The 13384-nt window shown below is 46.6% G+C and overlaps 1 pseudogene across 1 annotated transcript; it reads right to left on the bottom strand.

Annotated features, from left to right (window-relative positions):
* Positions 1-958: 958 nt before the first annotated feature.
* Positions 959-13384, bottom strand: LOC309523516 (rho-related GTP-binding protein RhoG pseudogene; annotated as a pseudogene). Its single transcript, XR_014224662.1, has 2 exons — positions 13218-13384; positions 959-4132 (listed from the first exon to the last, which is right to left on the bottom strand). The product of XR_014224662.1 is annotated as a rho-related GTP-binding protein RhoG pseudogene (transcript).

Below are 13384 nucleotides of genomic sequence, written 5' to 3'. Positions count from 1 at the left end.
AGACAGAATAGATTTGCATCCACGTAAAGGTAAAGGGACCCCTGACCACTAGGTCCAGTCAGGACCGACTCTGGGGTTGCGGCGCTCATCTCGCTTTATTGGCCGAGGGAGCCAGCATACAGCTTCCGGGTCATATGGCCAGCATGACTAAGCCGCTTCTAGCGAACCAGAGTGGAAACGCCGTTTACCTTCCCACCGGAGCAGTACCTACTTGTCTACTTGCATTTTGGCGTGCTTTCGAACTGCTAGGTTGGCAGGAACAGGGACTGAGCAATGGGAGCTCACCCCGTCGTGGGGATTTGAACTGCCGAAGGTCGGCAAGTTCTAGGCTCTGTGGTTTAACCCACAGCACCACCCTTTGCATCCACATATATTCACACAATTGCTTGTTTTGGGAAATGGGTAAGTTTTTATTGTGTTTTCTGCACTGTTACCACCCAGCAGAAATCAGGCAAGGATGAGGTGGCACTAGAGGTAACAGAAGTAGCATATGTCCAACTGTAGTTCTTGGACATTATAAATTTGGTCTGCCTACAACAAATTTGTGAAGGTCTGATAGAACAATGGAGTAAGAGACACTTCTGAAATGAAACAAAGACATGATAAAGGTTACATTTAAACAGGCGGAGATGATGGTAGCTGCTGCACCATCCCTACTTCAACCTTTTAAGAGGCACTACTACTGTCATAACTCACATCCTCCTCTCCAGCTCAGAATGCAATTCTAGGCATGACTGGAGAGATATTTCCCTCAGAACTAAATGCAAGATCAAAGCTGTAAAAACAGAGGAACATTCTTAAAGGGAGCAAGGGCATTTCATAAAAGATCAAAGTTGCTCTAAACAAACTTGGTTCCAAGGAACTACAAATTCCTTATAACAAAAGCTCAGGGAGAAAGGGAACACTTTTTGAAACACCCCTTATGAAAAGAGAGAGAGAATGAATAACCAGACAAAGGAAAAAACCAAGAAAATGCTTTATTACAATTTAATTCTGCATAATTTAAAAATAACTCCGTTAGTCGCCATACAAATTTATTTTTTAACTATAAAATCAGTTGCCAGTGTATGTTTCAGTACCACACAGTCTCAGATTCCCCTTGCACATTAAGGCACATGTGGCACACCCATCAACCACGTAAAACCTCAACCTAGAGAAATTCCTTCCAACGGGCAGATCAGACAGCTCTTTCACCTTGGCCCCTGCAGCACCCAGAATTATTTCTGCAAGGCAGATGAAGAAAGCTTTGCAAGTTTTTAGGGCCTGCACATTCTACACAAACATTCAAGTAAAAAACAACAACACCTATTGGCCTGCAGAGCCTAGTCCACAATATTTCTGGGCCTAAAGGCACCAGAGCCTAACACAGTTATGATTTTATTTGATGTTCAAAAAAGCATTTGGATCCAGAGATTAGACCAAACCATATTTAACTGTGTTCCCTAGTCACCAAGAATGTGTCCGTCTCCACTTTAAATCCTGAGAATGGTCAGATCACAGCCAAAGGACCCAGGCTATGTGGGGAGGAGAAGAAAATACCCAATTTCAATTGTAGTGATCTAGTCAGGTTAGCCTCAACTCTTAGGACTTCTAGGTGCAGATTTTGTTCAACCATGGTGTGAACTACACTGGCTTTGCACCTGGTCTTAGTTATCTGTCTAGCTCCATTACGCCTGCATTTTATTGGCATCAATACCGAGGACAGCTCACAAGTACTGCGATTCTAAAGTCAGGCAAATTTTGCTCTCCATTTAGACACACCAGATTTGTAATCAGAACAATCGTCATATAAAAACATAAATAATTCACTTCGAAATGGTGCTGAGCTTAAAAAAAAAAAAGGAACAGAATTCTGCTCAGTATTGTTTTGTTCCTTGGCAGCAATGCAGCATACCTGTGGAGAAAACACTCATTTCTCAAGAACTGCAATTAACAAACTTGTTGATCAAATAAATAAGCTATCCTTGGCCAGAGAGATGCCATAGAGCATCAGGCTCCCAATAAACTAAAGATCTTGAATATGGCCACAAATCATCATAAGTAAAAAAAGTTCTTTAATGCCACTAGATTAAATCAGCTGTGGTGCTAGAAATGCATGTTTTCTTTTTAAAAAGCACTTGCACATGTTTTTTTTTCCCAAGAAAGGGAAGTTAATATTTCAGTGAAAGTTAAAACCCTGCCTATATGCACCTATATTGGGTACCTATGTCCTAAAGAGGTCAACAAACCAGTGCAACATTTTAATAGCATTTACACCTGAAAGTTTAGAAGGCAAGAAATTACTGATATTTTCACCTGCAGGAGAAAACATAGTACTAATGAAAAGGCACAGAAATACAGTACTGCTTTGTAGCATTGGCAATTATATTAAAAAGGCAGGCGGGGTGTAGTGAGCAAATGAGACCTTCTGCTCTAGAGCAGGCAGATCTCTGCCATCTATACCACATTCATAAGATTTACGGTCAACCACAACATTTGGGGAAGGAGGCATATGCTGAGGAAATGGTGGGCACTGCCACAGTGCCCATGGACATAAAGGCCAGCCAGTCCAGAGTTTATATAAGGGTACCTGTAGCATAGCAGTAAGCCTTCAACAGTATAAAACATACCTAAAATCAAGTGAGTGGGCACACTTCATTGTGGGGTTTAGTTGGCCTGGCAGCGATGCCATCAGGGCATCTTCCTACAGCAGGCACAGCAAGAGTATAATCTTGGAGTGATGGACTCTTATGGCAGGCTGAGAAAGGAAATCTCATCCTGTGGAGGGCAAGCTCAGCTTTAAAAGGATATGTGGCAAAGTCAGCTTTTGAAAGGATGCCTTGGCTTAATCACACAGCTGAGGGACACCCTCCAGAAACAGTAAGGAGCTGCATTGTAAAGCCCAGTTTTCCAACCCTGAAAGCAAAAAGGGACCAGCTCCCAATCCCAGAACAAGTTTGTGGAACCTGCATCCAATTCCACAAAGAGGAGCAGAGTAGTTTTGATCTTATTGAAAGCCCTCTCAGTTTCTAAATCTCTGTTACCACATGTGGTGCTTGCATCCCACAGCGGAGACATTATAAAATTCAGAACATGTTCTCAAACACTCTTGGCAAATTGACACAGTTACTGGAAAGGCACAGCCCTATCTATACAAAAGACAGCTAACTGATGAAGAAATTGTTAGGAAAAGCAACAGTGGCACATGAATCAAAACAGATTACTGTCTCCTTCAGAAAGGACTGTATCTTAGGTTTGTATAGCAAAGAAAGCACTTGTCTTGGACAGTCTCTCTTGGCTGCAGCTCTCCTCCACTGAAGAGATGGAGAATTAGGTAAGCATAGACACTGAGAATATGGCAGATAGGGTGATCTTAAAACTTGGAATTGATGTCTTTTGTTCCAGTCTGCTGGAACTGGCACCTGAACTGCAAGAGTACTTGCGGAAAGAAATATATCTCTTTAGAGCCATTAGTGCAAGATGCAATTAGATTAAGGAGGCAACCTTCAAAACAACCCAAAGCCCTCAATCCTTACTCCACGTTCCTTGGCGACTACAACAGAAGGCACTTCTTGGAGTTCTTCTTTGTCACAGGGTATAAAACGGCACGCACAGCTTCAGCAAAGACTTCTCTCACCCCCTCCTGGTTCAGCGCTGAACATTCCAAATATTTGACGGCTCCAATCTGCTTGGCCAGCGATGTCCCCTGCTGGGGGGTGGTGGGGCCCAGGCTCTGCTCCTTCAGCTTCTTCACCGTCTCCGTGTTACTTCTCAAGTCCTTCTTAGTGCCAACAAGAAGAATCGGCACATTTGGGCAGTGGTGAGACACCTCAGGGTGCCATTTGTGCCTCACATTTGCGTACGAGGAGGGGCTCCCAATGGAGAAGCAGATGACGAAGACATTGGTCTGAGGATAGGAGAGGGTGCGCAGGCGGTCATATTCCTCCTGGCCTGCCGTGTCCCAGAGATTCAGACTAACCATCCTGCCATCAACAGTCATCTGAGCGCTGTAGTTGTCGAACACCGTGGGAATGTATTCCTCAGGGAATGCATTGGTAGTGTAGCTGATGAGCAAGCAGGTCTTCCCCACAGCTCCATCGCCAACAACCACACACTTTATCGTTTGCATTCTTCTGATCTGAAGGGAAGAGTCCTGCACAAAGAAAGGAAGAAGTCAGAGGAAGCCAAACTCAGTTGGGAGAAAAATACTGGACCAAGCCTCCAGTATTGCTAGGAGACTTATGCAATAACTCAGAAACCAAGTTATGGACATGCATTCCGCACCCACCCTTCTCCAGAGACGACTCACTTCCCACTTGCCCAGGGGACAGCAAAGCCAAAGAGAGGCAGACTCAGGCCTCTACCATCAGCCAATGGCCACAGGGAGGCTTCACCCTCTGCTGTCCAGGAGAAAATCATGGCAAGATGGAAATAAAACCTGGTCCCACCCTATCAGCCAAGGGAAGTGTAACTGAAAGGAGCTGGTTTCCCACCTTCCTGCCTCAAAACGTAAGGTTTACGGGGATGGGCCACATCTCAGCGGTGGAGTATCAGGAAGAAAGTCCCAGGTCTGCAGCAACTCCAGGTAGGGCTGAGAAAGGCTCCCTGTCTGGAACCCTGGAGAGCCTCTGCTAGTCACCACAGACAGTACTGAGCTAGGTAGACCAAGCGTTTGATTTGGTGTCAGGAAGAATCCCCATGTTCTTTAGTCTCCAATTGCAAGTTGCCCTGAGACTGCAGAGCTGAAAAGAGGCACTTTCTAGCTACATGCCTCGGCCAGGAGACTGAAGGGCTGCTGAGCTGGATAAGCTGCCTTGAACGGCAAAATATATTCAAAATTGCGAATGACGTGTAACAGTTCCTAAAGAAACCACAAACAGATTGAGAGGATTCTGTTTTGTCTATTGTACCTTTTGTTTTAGTACAGTGCCTTTAACAGTAAACTGCATTAGGAGAAAAGTACACTAGGAGAAAGCAGAATACGAACGTATTAAATATGCAAGCATTTAAAAGAACCACAACCACAGTAAGGAGCTCATTTTTCAGAAGTTATGCAAGGAGAAAAGAGAAACCAGCCAGGAATGAGCCAGAAGCAATCAGAGAACAACCCACTACCATCACCACCCCCCAAAAACCCAGGAAGCTGTCTTACACAGCACAGGAGCTTTTTCTTGACCTAGTTTAACAAACACTTTTTAAAACCATGTTCCGGGGAGCTAGAATCTACTCCTAAGCAAACCATGCATCTGAACAAGACCAGGTCTGCCTGATGTATTTTGTAAAACTCCAGAGATTGTAAAACACCATGACTTGTTGTCTCAACGTAAAAAAGGTAAAGGGACCCCTGACCATTAGGTCCAGTCGTGACTGACTCTGGGGTTGCGGCGCTCATCTCACTTTACTGGCCAAGGGAGCCGGCGTACAGCTTCCGGGTCATGTGGCCAGCATGACAAAGCCGCTTCTGGCAAACCAGAGCAGCGCACGGAAACGCCGTTTACCTTCCCGCTGGAGCGGTACCTATTTATCTACTTGCACTTTGACGTGCTTTCAAACTGCTAGGTTGGCAGGAGCAGGGACCGAGCAACGGGAGCTCACCCCATCGTGGGGATTTGAACCGCCGACCTTCCGATCAGCAAGTCCTAGGCTCTGTGGTTTAACCCACAGCGCCACCTGTGTCCCTTGTTGTCTCAACATACATTCACCCTAAACTCACACACACACTTTTTGGTTTGTCAGTAACAGAGCAATCCTAACCCTTGATCTATGTCATGGGTCAGTAAGCTAAGGCCTGTGGGCCAGATCAGGCCCAATTGCCTTCTGGATCCGGCCCGCGGACGGTCCTGGAATTGCCACTTGGATCAGCATGATCATTCGTGCTGTGCCTTTTTTTTCTTTTTTTTTGCAATTCCCCCCCCCCCCCGGGGCACCTTTTCCCCCTCCTCTCTCCCTCCTCCGGGCTTCTCCCTGCCCTGTGGAGGAAGGGAGCTGGGCTTTGATTGGTGCCAGCCAATCCAAAGCCTTGCCGCCCGTGCACTGAGGCACGGCCCAGACTCGCCACCCGCCTGCCAGCCTCTCCGTCCATGGCTGCATTGTAGGCATCATGACAGGAGTGTCACGGGGCTTTGGCTGGAGCTTGGAGTGCCTGCTGGCCCCGCACCAGGTACCTGGGAAAGCTGGCCTAGAAAGGAGAGGCACCACCACCGGCTCCCAACCGCAGGCAGAGCTGTGGAGGAGGTAGGAAAGTAGGGGAGGGGCTGGGGGAGAGAGAGAAGCGCCCCTCCGCCGTGTGCGTGCGTGCATGCATGCGTATGTGTGCACGCGCGCATGCATGCGCAGTCCGGTCCACCACAAGGTTTGAGGGGTGGTGAACCGGCCCCCTCCTAAAAAAGTTTGCTGAGCCCTGATCTGTTGTTGGAAGGGGATTAAGAGTGCAGTGATTTCCCTCTGCCAGCAGGGGGGTCCTCCCTTGCGCCTGCCAACAGTGCAGATTATTGACAGGATACCACTTGTGGTATTTGGGCAGCCAGTGTAAAGCCTTGGAATGGGGCAGGATACAGGAAGAGCTGGTCTAGACAAAGATTTGCTGGATTCTAAACTGCTCCATCAACTGGAGAGGGGTCCAATTCAGAGCTGGCTCAGCAAATATTAAGACAAATACTGCCCCCCTCCCCTACACAAAAAAGACTTCTGCCCTGGTCAGTACATGGCTAGTTTTCAGATATCGCAGTGGAATAACCCCTACTGCTCCCCAGCCAAGAGTTAGCATTGGCCCCTGATTGTTAGAAAAGTTTTCCTGGTTGCTGAACCAAAGTTTTTGAATAAACAGCAAAGGAACAAGCCAGATACTCTGTAATAAGCTTCTAGCAATCTTGAGCAGTCTTAACTTTGGTTCTCTACCAGCAGAAATTCTCTACATTGAAAATGACTGCAAGAGAAACATCTTCTGCTTTGTTAAATCTGAACTATCTGTCAGCTGCTCTGGTGCAATCTAGGACCCAATTCAGCAGTCCAAGACCCACAACAGCTTAGAACGCAACAGCTGTGATGGGTGCTCAGAACGTTTCCTCTCTCAGCCAGCACCAGAGGCACGGAGGCCTTCTGTGAATACACAAAGAACTGTTGAGAAGGAAGCCAAGAGCAGATTATTCTTAACAATGAATGGTCCAGCAGGAATTAAGGGGCTTGAGCTGCAAACACGTTAATACCAAATATATGTGAAGAGTTCAGGATGAAAGCAATGTGCAAAGCTCAGTGCAGGCCTCGTCACTCTGGAAAGTTTCAGAATGACTTTTAGCATGAAAAATTCAAATTCACCAGAGACAATTTGGGGATGGGGCGGGGAGTCCATTTTCTGACAGGACACTTCCCAGCACTTTCCCAATGGACTTGGTGGAGCCGCATATCACTCCCAAATATAAACCAAAAGCCTGCACGCTTTCAAGCTGGAACTGCCAAGCTAGCCCAAACAAGAAACAACTTGTCAGCCTCTTTCTTTGGAAGGTGCTACTTAGCTCCCAGGATGCAGTTTCCTGCTGAGCGAGAAACCCTCTTAGAAGATAACGCAGCCCATTCCAAGAGACTAACAGCTGAACATGTATTAGCAGGGCAGCTCTCCAGAGAGCAACTCAGTCAACCACTCTCTGCAACCTTTGGCTCAAGTCCCTTCACTTAAAGCAATTGCTCCAGTTCCCCAACAAATCACCAATCTCCTTTTTGGGGATGGGGGGGGGGAGAACACTGGCACTGGAGTTCCCTGTTCACACAGCAGCAATCATTCACACTGAAGCTCTATCCAATCTGAACTCCCAAAATGTCCTTCCACCATAATCTTGCTTGAATAGTTCATACTAGCCGCAAACAAGCAGCTGGAGTCTGAGACCCAAAATTTTGTAACTGCCAGTGCAAAGACAGTTGCACTAGTGTAAGGGCAAGAATCACAGTTGCGCAATATGAAATCCAGCACAACGGTTGCACTAGTGGAATTTTTTTTGTGGAACAGGAAGTAATGGGACTTCTGTTGTGCAACCAGCCACGAGAGCCAAACCAATATCCTGCATCTTCTTGTGTGACATTTAACTTGAATTCCTCCCCATATATTTTAAGTTTTATGGACTGCTGTTTCTGTGAAAGTTGCTAACATATCTGGAGTCTTCCCTAACCTGGAACCTTGCAGATGTTCAAAACTACCCCTCTCATCATTCCTGACCAGTGACTATGCTAGCTGGGCTGGATGGGAGCTGGAGACCCACAATGCCTGGAGAGCACCAATTTGGGGAAGCCTGGATCCATGCAATTGCATATGGGAGGAATGTTTGCCATTGAGGGAATGCAGTCACTTTCAAGGGAAAACTAGGAAGCTGTGATTAAATGAAAGGGGAGCACTGGTGTGGTATAGAAGGCAGCCTACAAAATCTGGGAAACTGGACTCCTGCCCAGTCCTGTATCTTTCCAGATTCAATCCCACCACTCTAGCCAATAACTGATCTCAGGCTTGCAAAGATCTCTGCCACAGACACTAAAGAGCTATCTCGTCAAGCCTGGACAAGATGGAGCTAACCAGCTCAGCTTCATATACAGAAGTGTGTAAAATGTCACATTCTATCTCAACTATCATATACCACAGGCTCAGCAAGGACAGCCGCCAGTTACAAAAAAATGGCTAGAAATTTTACTGTGATAAGGGAACCTTGGTCTGCCCAACATCTAAACATCCACATGTAAATTTCTGCTAGTGTAATAACAAGCAAAGGTGGCCAGAATATTCCCCGCCCCCCCAAAATGGAATCAGTTTGCTAGTTATCTTCATTAAGAGTGAAATCCTATATCCACTTATTGTATTTATTTATCTATCTATCACCTTTAACACACATATCATGATGGTGCAGAAAATACAAAATACAATGAAAACAACTGGGAAGGAAGCCCCAGTGAACTCAATGGAACTTATATGTAAGGAATTGTGTTGTTAAGAGTGCTGGTTTAGGGAATTTCTTGGCCACACTTTATCTAAGGCCAACAGTTTATAACCAGCATCTATTTTATTATTATAAATTATTTATTTCATTTACAAATCACATCCTACAAAGCATCTTTACCAACTCATTCACTTTCCCCAGCAAATGTCTTTCACTCGTCACATCTCTATAATGCACAGACTTCTCCCCCCATACCCCACACCAAAAAACAGTATTCCATGATGCACTGCAAGAACAATATAGCAGTGACTTGTATAGATATTCAATATAGCTTTGAAGATTACATTTGAAAACATAACTGTAACAATAGTGTCACAAGATCAGTTTTGTATGCTTCCTGCTAGAAGGAAGAGAGTGCTGGGTTATGGAGCCAGGGTGTCCAGGTAGGAGCAACGCCCTGGTAGCAAAACTGCATGTGCAGCAGGACCCAAGCTCCAACAGCCCTCACTTTCCCTAGCTATTCCATCCTCACTAATGTCAGCAGCTCAAACTGCAGCAATGACTGTGAGTTCAGATCAGCCTGGTATCCCAAACACCCTCCCTGCAAGGCACATAATATGCTGTCAAAAGCTGCCACACCTCCAGGGAGAGATAAGGTGACAAACTGTAAACAGTCAATTCAGATACATTGTACAAAAAACCACTTCCTCACCCACTCTGCTTCAGTCCTCCCCAGTGGTTGCTGTACATGGCAAGCAGCTTTGCATTTGCTGCTGCAAGGTGAGAGGAGCCCCGCCACAGATTGTGCATACAAAGGATTTGCTGCTCACACATGTCCCCCTGTGTGCTAGCCATATTCAAGCCATATTGAAAAGGAGCTGGGAAGGAGGGTGTATGTGCACACTGTGTCGTTAAGATTCCTACATAAATTGTAGCTAAATTCAGATGAAAGCAGAAAAATTATCCAATTAAATATAAAATCAATATTTTGACAACTCTGCATCCTGTTTCTGTAAGCTGATATACAAGTTTTAATGTGATGTCTGCTTACTGGATCAATAAAATAAAAGACAATTTGATGCTACCCAGACTATATGGAAGTAGCCAGTGTAAGAGAGTGCCAGTTCTGAAATTTAAATGACAGAGCATGGAGTTGGGGGTAGATCATAGAAGGGTTACCAAGTCCCAAGCACCCTTTGTGGGTGGGACAAAAGCGTCACGTGATCACCAGTTCAATTTGACACACTTGAACAAAGTCTAGCTGGCCAGTCACCAGAAAGAAAGAAAGCAGCCTTATGCCCCAGGGAGGTACACAAGCTGGGTGGAGAAGCAGCAGCCATGCCTCACTGCTTGTGCTCTGGCCTCTCATCCACAAGCAAAACCATCTCTGGATCATGCAGCTGTGTAACAAGGAATGCAAGAGCTGCCAAAGAGCAAGGGGAAGACCTATCCTACCTTAGAAAAAAGAAGCCCTGAGTGGGTGCCAGTGTTCGAAACTCCCATTGTTCTAGGTGCATTTTGCGACAGGGAATTTCATTAGTGTGAGCAGTTTCTGAGCTCTGGACACAGTACTGCACCTAAGATTTCAGATTAAAACTGCAGAATGGAAGAAAAGGAGGAGCGTTTTCTGCCTCCCCACTTCCAGCTACTCTTTGAAGACTGGAGGAGAGACCCTCTTAAGAATATTAGGGAGGTGGGCAGAAGGACTAGACCATATGAAAAATGAACATAATATTTTAGCTGCAGTTTATTCATTTTCAGCTTTGTATTCTTGTTATTAAAAAAGTGCGCCTAGACATTTCTTTGTTGTGCCCGTAACTTAGGTTTAAGGTGCCATTTAGCTCCTAGCTTTCATATTTCAGTTTTTAACACTGACGGATGCCTTGCTAAGCATCTCTGCAGCACCCAAAATGCATTGCAGGTGGCCAACTTTTCTCTAAACCTACTTCGGCATGTTTAATAACAGTTTGATGCACAAATCACAGCAATTTGGGAAAGCACAAATCACAGCAATAGGAAAAGTTTTACCTGTTAATTTCTACACCTCTGGCTGCTGTACAAGCACAGGAGCAGACCAAGTTGGTCAGCTGGCAACTCTAGTCAATGCATTTGATCAATGGTCCCCCGCACCCACAGTGAATAAAGATGAAGACCTCCCCTCTTCTCCACCATCACCAACAGTATCTTTTGGTCCCCTTTATTAGAACATTTTTCAAAGCCTATTAGAAATGCAACAAAAGACCTCAGGTGGGCAACACCTTTATTAGGATCAATAAAAAGGTGTCCATGTAGAGAACAAGTTCTCAAATTCTCCAGAACTGTCAGGAAAATGTTAAAATGTTTGCAGAGGGGGAGAAGAGAGAGAGAAGTAGAAGTGCATAATGTTGAAGGCACAAATCCTGCAGCTTACAACAGCAGAAAGTGTTAATGTCTATTACAAATAGAAAACTCTGGGGCTTTAACAATATTGCTCTCTCTTCTCCCCAGCTCCTCCCTTGTTATTTTTCTCAACTTTTTCAAGCTGGACCTTATGCAAGACAAGGTGGGTGGGTGAGCATAGAGACCAACAGAGATGAAGGACAAACATAATATACCTGGAACTCAGGATTATGCTTCATGCATCTGATGAAGCAGATTGTAGCTCAGTGACATTTATGTCACAGTAAGATTTGTCAGTCTTCAAGCTGCTACAAGACTCTGTTATTTGAGCATGATATCCAAAGACTACATTCTGAAGTATTGGGAGAAACTTTCATTGGTTAAAAGACCAATATAAACTGCAGCCTCTGGACATTAGGGAAACAAGCACTGGCTTTATACAGTCAAACCATTAAGAACCTAGCCCAGCACTGTCCACTCTGACTTACAGCAGCTTCCAGAGTTTCAGGCAAGGATCATTCTCAAGACTCTGTGGAGAAGCAGGGATTGAGCAAGGGACCTTCTGCATGCAAAGCAGATGCCCCACCACTGAGCTGCATCTCTTTTACCTGCTAATTAATATGAAATTTCATAGCAGCCTCCAAGTTCATGATTTATTTTCAAAGTTAAGCCGCAGTGGTGAACCAGTTCAGCTGCTTGCCTCTGATCTAGTCAACATGAATCACAGCAAGTTCAGTTTTGTCTGCACTGACAGGCAGCAGCTCTCTAGGATTTAAGGCAGGGTCCTCTCCTGGCCCCACCTGGAGATCTCAGGGATCAAAAGCAAACTCTTTTCCCCCTACTGATACTGCTAATGAACAGAGGAAACTGCCTTATACCGAGTCAGGCCAATTCTTACTCTGCCCACTCTGTTACAGGCCTAAGGCTGGCCCAGCAAGAAGGTACTGGCTGGCGGCAGATCTACAGGATTCCAGGCCTGGTACATTCCCAGCCCTCCCTGGTGGAGTGGAGGATTGAAGCTGTATGCAAAGCAGATGCCAAAGCCCTTCTCCAAGCCCCAGACCTTGATTTTTGCTGGGTTTTTCACAGAACTGTAGAGTTGGAAGAGACCAACTAACCCATGTAGTGATTGCAACCCCCTGCAGCAATGCAGGAATCCTTTGCCCGACATGGGGCTCGAACCCACAGCTCTGAGATGAAGAGTCTCCCACACACACACACAAATTATTTTTTATTAATTTCCCAAACGATTACAAACAAAACCAAATTAAATTAATGCAATACAGTTTCTTAAAATCACGTTTCTCGCTCCTGTCCCGAACACACGATCGCCATCCTTTTCCTCGCGTTGCCGCATCATTTCTCATTTACAGTCCGGCGAGCTGAGATTAAAGGTCTTAAGGCTCTCCCAGCTGAGCTACCCCACCAGCCTCCCCATACAGACGGCAGCAAGCCCCCTTTGCCCTGAACGTGACCATTCACCCCATCTAGCTCAGCAGGGCCCGCCCAGACCGGCAGCAATCAATCAGATCCCCCCCCCCGCATCCTCTTGGCGATTGCCAGCGGGGGCTGAAACGGCGGCCACAGATTACACCAAGCCGTCTCGGCCCCACCCCACCCCCGGCACTCTGACCACTGGGCCCTTCTCCTCCAGCATTGCCTTGCACTGACTGGCAGCAGCCCTGCCTCCAGAGAGGCGATTCCCAGTCTTCCTCTGCTTGCAAGGAAGGTGCTCAGACACTGGGCTGGGGGGGGGCTTCCTCATCGTGCCCACCCCCCGGAGCCCCCTCTGAGCCCGCAAGAGATTTTAAAATAGCCCCCCTCCCCCATCCTGTCAGGCCTGAGGGCGGCGGCCACACAGCGGGAAGCAAGCGCTCCCCCCACCCCCACCCTCCGAACCCCCTGCTTCGCGAAGGGAAGCCGGCCTGGGGCTCCGGGTCTTACCTTGGGGTCCCCCCTGCTCTCTCTCTCTCGCTCGCTCTCTCCCGTCAGCTGCAACCGCCGCCGGCCGAAGAGAAGCTGTATCCGGCTGAGGGAAACCGCCCCCACACCTCCGCCGCAGCCCGGCCTCGATTCTGCGCACGCGCGCGCTGCCCGCCCTCCTTTTCGGA

The sequence above is a fragment of the Podarcis vaucheri genome (genome assembly GCF_965113315.1).
Source record: "Podarcis vaucheri genome assembly, chromosome: Z".
NCBI classification, from domain to species: Eukaryota; Metazoa; Chordata; class Lepidosauria; order Squamata; family Lacertidae; genus Podarcis; species Podarcis vaucheri.
The sequence above is the reverse complement of the archived record's forward strand: the minus strand, read 5'-3'. Positions and strand labels throughout refer to the sequence as shown.